A 6680-nucleotide genomic window follows, 5' to 3' on the forward strand; every position below is an offset into this window, starting at 1 on the left:
CGGGTGACAGTTGGCTCAATGCTACATCTTATTTCCATGTGATGAAAGTAAGTTAGGTAAAGAGTGAAATGTTATATGCAAGTTTAAGAGTTTTTTTTTACTTACTTAATAGATGCTTAATAGACACATTTCAATGTATGTTATGTTTCATATTTTTTTGTTACATTCCAGGAAATAACTGCGCAATTCTACGCTGGATATTTAGAACTAATTTTTGTGCAACAAAATAAAGAATTATTGAAATTGAATTGAATGTATTTTATCATCATAATACCTTCGATTTTTTCTACTTTTAAAGATATAGATTATATAGATTTATAGATTTTATCATATAGATTTTATAATATATTTTGTCTAGGGAAATGTAAAGGAATATCGTAATTTCTGTTATTAATTTCTTTCTAAAACTTAAAAGGTACTACTAGCTTCTATTTTTAGAACAGGGGGTAAACGGGCAGGAGGCTCACCTGATGTTAAGTGATGACGCCGCCCATGGACACTCAATGCCAAAGGGCTCGCGAGTGCGTCGCCGGCCATTTAAGAATTGGTACGCTCTTTTCTTCAAGGAAGGAACCTAAGTCGAATTAGCTAGCTGAACAGCTGTGTTTATATAATATTTATTTCACGCCAAGTAAGGTACATTAATTGGAATTAACAAAAGCCATATTCTGACATTTAAATTAAATAAAGCAACAAAAACTGTGATAGTTCAATGGTTAACATCGGATATCCCATCAATCATACTCGCCCATTTAGTCAACAAAAATACTAAGCCCAATATTTGCAAACATAAGTTTGGCAATAAATTTCACCGTTTCCAACACCATTTTAACACAATAGTTTTATGCATAATCATCTTTCTAACCTAAAGCTTTATAAATAAGCGTTATTTTCCCTTAGCGTTTGCGTTTGACAAATATCAGGAGGTGACATCCACGGTTCTGTATGACATATTGCTTGATATCAGACACACGGGGGCCATAAATTCTAAACTTTACCATGTATTGTTAATCTATTTTAGTTGTGTAAGCTGATAACGAATTGGGAATAGATAGTGTAAGATGTATCAATCACTAATAACATATCCGGGATAGGTATTTTTATTGAACAAAAGACAAACGGCCAGAAGGCTCGCAAGTGCGTTGCCGGACATTAAAGAACTGGATAGGTATAAAACAGAACGAGTACCATTTCGTATTTTGTAAGAAATGTATTAAATAGATTATGCAGGTAATTATAACGATGAATACTGTATCCGATCAAATGGTTTTTCTATTAGAGAAAAAACTTTTTTACAACACAGCTTAGAACAGAACAACACATTATTATGTGTGGTCTCTGGCATTATGACCAGCGCTGTGGAACATTCTGCTCCTCAGCATTATGCTGAGCCAGGGCCAATTACATCCACAGCACACACGCATTACACACTTGAAACGAACCGAATGGGAAAAGGGAAAAAAATTTTTTTATATGTCTCATTATATTAATTTTTTCTTCGATTATTTTTATTTTGTGTGTTTATATGACTGTTTGTTAGTAATAAATGTTATGTCTTTAATATATTAATGGATGGACGGATGTTTATTAAACCTAAATGTCATAAAATAAAATAATAACTTAATTGATTGTGAGCGAGAATCGTTTATTAAAATAGACTATTAGACTACAAGCCCATGAAAAAAAATACCTGTGAAATTAACTAACGTGAATAACGCTGAGAAGGCTGATACTATATCAGAAAATAACTCTGAGCACTATGCCGTCATTATACGATGTTTCTAGCAGTTTAGTTGCGTAATGCTTTTCAAATAGGTTGAAAGACCTATTTTGACTCCGTACATTATTCTTATATCAAAAACCTAGCGTTCTTTCCTACGGTTCTTTTTCCACATCAAAGCGGTTTAATAAAACTTTCTTTTAAAAATTTTGTCAGGGGTGAAAGCAGAGAAGTTATTATGACTAAGAAGCCAATTACGGAAATGAGGAGAATTTTCCTTCCTTGTAACTTCCCCTTTTGGGCGTACCATTTATTTTTATACGCTTAATCAGACCTGACAATCACATCAAGGGGCGAGTCACGAGTATCGATTCCTTTCCAATTTCTATGAATACCATGACTTTGTTAATGAAGTCAATGCATATTATACGTTAAAATAAACTATTGATTGGAAGAACTCTTTCAAGATGTTATCTGTAGTGAATACAGAGTGTGTAAAATTACATGACATGAGCAGTGTTGGCCTTGTGGCTTCAGCGTGTGACCTTCATACCTAAGGTCGTAGGTTCGATCCCCGGCTGTGCATCAATAGACTTTCTTTCTATGTGCGCATTTAATATTTGCTCGAACGGTGAAGTAAAACATCGTGAGGAAACCGACATGTCTTAGACCCAAAAAGTCGACGGTGTGTGTCAGGCACTGGAGGCTGATCACCCACTTGCCTATTAGATTTAAAACTGATCATGAAACAAATTCAGAAATCTAAGGCAGAGACTTAAATAGGTTGTAGCGCCACTGATTTCTTTTATTTATTTTTAAAATATACATGACATACAATACATACAAACCATGCTTTTGCGCATTTTAGCCTTTTCCAACTCGATAGCTATTGTGCCTTTTGAATCCATGTGTAGCCTGAATGGTTAGTATAGTATCGGGTCCTCGTACACTTTTATCTGCAGAAGTTTAGAGGACAATGCGCACGTCTGCCGCTATATTGTTTTTCCATTCCATTTATTAAGCAAAATATATATCTAAATGCATTTAAATATCATCATACTGAACTAAAGTCTAATAATGTTCCTAGATAACAGAATCTATTCATATACAACATAATTAATCACCTTAGTAATACATAGTAGACTATATAACACTATAAGAAATCCAGTCTAACATAGAAAAGCCTAATTATCTAGTTGATGTGTATAATTTTATTCACGATACACAGGAAACGTTATGATTAATAAACTGATATTTTCAAGGCAATTACACCGGCGCTTTACAAAGCTAGTTTATGCTTATTTACGTATAAAATGTAATATAACTAACATCTTATAAGGCATTGGAAACTAATAAAGAAATCTTATTTCCACATTATATCCCAACTGCAAGTATAAATTCTTGATCCTTTTTAAACTTCTTCATTCTGTAATGAAAAAAAAATAAAAAAAAGGAATAAATTATTTATGTTTGAAAATTTGTTTTGCCCTCCGAGCAAAAAAATTACGTATTAATTATAAACAGAGCAGTGTCGACCTAGTGGCTTTAGCGTGCGATTCTCATCCCTGAGGACGTAGGTTCGATCTTCGGTTGTGTACCAATGGACTTTCTTGGATGGATTAAGCATTAAGCATTCGCTCGAACGGTGAAGGAAAACATCGTGATGAAACCGGCTTGCCTTAGACCCAAAAAGTCGACAGCGTGTGATAGGCACATAGGCTGATCACCGTCTTGCCTATTAGATTAACAAATGATTATGAAACAGATACAGAAATCTGCGTCCCAGACCTAAATAGGTTGCAGCGCCACTGATTTATTTATAATTATCTATTATTTTTTAATTATAACTTACCTCGTATCACCTCGTTGTGCGTCGTTACACAACTGAGAGTTATTTAAGGCAGTTTTGCCGTGCACCATGTGGAAACAGCTACCCGCTGAAGTACTTCCAAACCAATTCCACTTCGCATCTTTAAAGAAAAAAGCGTACCAATGATTAAAAAGCCAGCAACGTACTCGCGAGCCCTCTGGCATTCAGATTCCATGGACACTATAACATAAGGAGATAAGATTCTGTAAGGCCGTTTGCATCCTGTTCTATAAAAAAAAATCACGTACCTAGTTTGAAGTTATGACATACGTTCTAACTAAAGAACTACAAATTAGTTATCCTGGAATCACTATATAAAGTTTTAAAAACGTTTACCGCGAGAAACTAGAAGCCAATCTGATTACCATGACCCTTAAAAACTGCATAATAAAAGTTTATAGTAAGGAGTTCCAATTACGCTCGTTAATATATGGAACTGTAAAGTATACTTATCAGAGAGCACACAAGCAACCTCGTTCATAAACGAGATACGACCCATTATAAAAGGTAGTCCACAACTAATTTATGACCCGAGTTGGAACCTCACCCTAACTAATCCATACTTATTAAGGATAATGTAGAACCGAACAAGTTTTCGTCTTTATCTCTCCACCATAAATATCAGCTATCACATGGGCCAGTAGCCTGAGGTGTCGAAAGTTTATTTTTATAACTTACTAATTAAGGATTAAATTGTTGAGTGCCAGTTAACTTTGACTTCGATATGAACCAATCAACGATTCTTTAGAGGCTTTTAGTAATGAAATACATAAATCATTTTTATTTAAAATTATAAATTTTTTTTAAGCTTAACTTTATATCTGGTAATTTTAGCACAAATATATATCTGCACGTCGTTATTTTTTATAATGTCGACAAACGGTAGAAGTTTAAAAGACAAGTTTAAGTGTGAAGTATCCTAAGATCCTATCTCTCCAATAGTCATCAGTTATAATGTGTGAACCTTATAACAGTTGTCAAAATTTTTTGTCTATTATAATAGGTTATAATAATTTAAACTATTAATTTTAATTAATTTTTATTATTATTATTTTTTTTAAGTCTCGAACATATGAAACTTGTGTCATTAATTATTTTCTAAGCAAAAATCTACAATTCCATCGAAATTCTAAAGGAGTTATCGTATCTAGTCTACACAACTAAACAGAAGTCGAAATTCAATGACAAACACAATCATGTTCTATAATTTTAATAATGCTACAGAACAACGTCAATTTTTTTCTCTCTATTTGAGTTCTTTCTATTTAATTCGTAAAACAAAATAGTCACGTAGACTTTGCTCCAGTATTTACAATAAATTGAAATTAATTCTTCGAGGCAATAGCCATATCGATTGAAAACGATATGGCATCGTATAACGAGTACAGTTAGCACCCCAAGTGCCGACATGAGTCTAACATTTCAACCTTTCTGAGTATTGTCCATTAACGTATATTTAATTAATTAAAATGTGGTATTTGATATGAGGCCAAACAGGCGATATAAAACACAGGGGTATTTATGTGAATTTGTAATTGGGATTCAATCTTTTATTCTTTAGTCTTTAAATAAAGACAATATTAAGCTTTATTTCTTTTGAAAATCAGTCAGAGTTTAAGCTTTTAATTATACACGCTGAATACAAGGTCCTTGAGACAAGATAAATTCAGCATTTTAAACAGTTGCGTACTAAAATTTATGAGTAATAGCAGAGCCATTACATTAGCTTGTATAATTAAAAGAAGTAAAATAAATTATAAACAGAATTATTCAATGTTATCACGGGTTACCTTAATATTTCATTTAATAAATATTACGGTAATTACACAAATCTTCCAAGACTCCTTTAGTTACACTGTTAATTTTTACTATTATTATTTTTACATTACTTTTCTTTTTTTGCGTCTATGACGCAAACTAACTGTTGTGACCTCTGGCAGAATGACCAGCGTTGTCGAACACGTCGTCTGCTCCACAGCATAATGCTGAGCCAAGAGCATTACAACCATAACACACACACTTAAAAGGTACCTTACTCCTATTTTTTCTTTCCATATATTTTTTCTTTTTTGATTATTTGTGTGTTTCGTGTGTAATAAATGTTTTGTCTATGTCTTTCTAATTGGGAAACATTATTAAATATACAATAGAAAAGTTAATTGAGTAATCAAATATTTTATATTTTTATGTACGAATCGAATCTTTCAATGTGACGAAATAATTAAAAAAACATGTGCGTGACCAATAATAGCCGTCAAGTTAACAACATACATAAAACGAAAATAATGAATTTCGTAAGGTTTTTACTGTACTGCCTCCGGGTGCAATTCCGTTAAATTACGAGCCGGTCCCTGTGACCACCGCAGGTGGGGGGTTAACAAATGTCTAAATTTATTGTTCATTTATATTATACAACTGCGGTGTTGCCCGTATGTGAGATTTGCGTTTCCACTTTAAGGTTTATTGCGGTAGAGTTATTTTATATTGAAATACCTTTCAATATGGGAAATACTATGATTATAATGGATAAGTATTTAAAGAAAAAACTTTTTAACCGGATTAAGGTTATGTATTATTATAAATTTATAATTATTTAACATAATTTTAAATTTATCCGACGTTTCGCGTGCTTTACAGCGTCACTCACGGTGACTGAAGACAAAAGATGTTGGATATCAAAAAGTATCACAGCTGTAGAGAAAGTTGCATTATCTGTATTTATTTCCCCGGAGTTGGTATCGACTAAAAGATGGAGGGTTTTGGCAAAAATGGTTCACGGTGTCCTCTATTTTCGCGGATTGTTTTTCTTTTTGAGATTTTAATTTGGATATTATTGGATCCCAGGTGTTTGACAATTTTAGGTCTTCTCTATTGAAATTGGGGTGTTTTTTGATTTCAATGGCTTCGCGTACCAATCTTGGGAAGATTCATCCCAAGATTACAATTGTCTAGTACAATTTAAATTAAGTTTAAGTGTTACAAACTATATTAGGTTTACAAACGTTTGTGTAAATTTCATTACAATAAATAGCTTTTATTCTAAATATACCGTCTCTATACTATTTTCATTATGATAAAATCCTTACAATT

The sequence above is a fragment of the Pieris napi genome, chromosome 21 (genome assembly GCF_905475465.1).
Source record: "Pieris napi chromosome 21, ilPieNapi1.2, whole genome shotgun sequence".
Lineage (NCBI taxonomy): Eukaryota > Metazoa > Arthropoda > Insecta > Lepidoptera > Pieridae > Pieris > Pieris napi.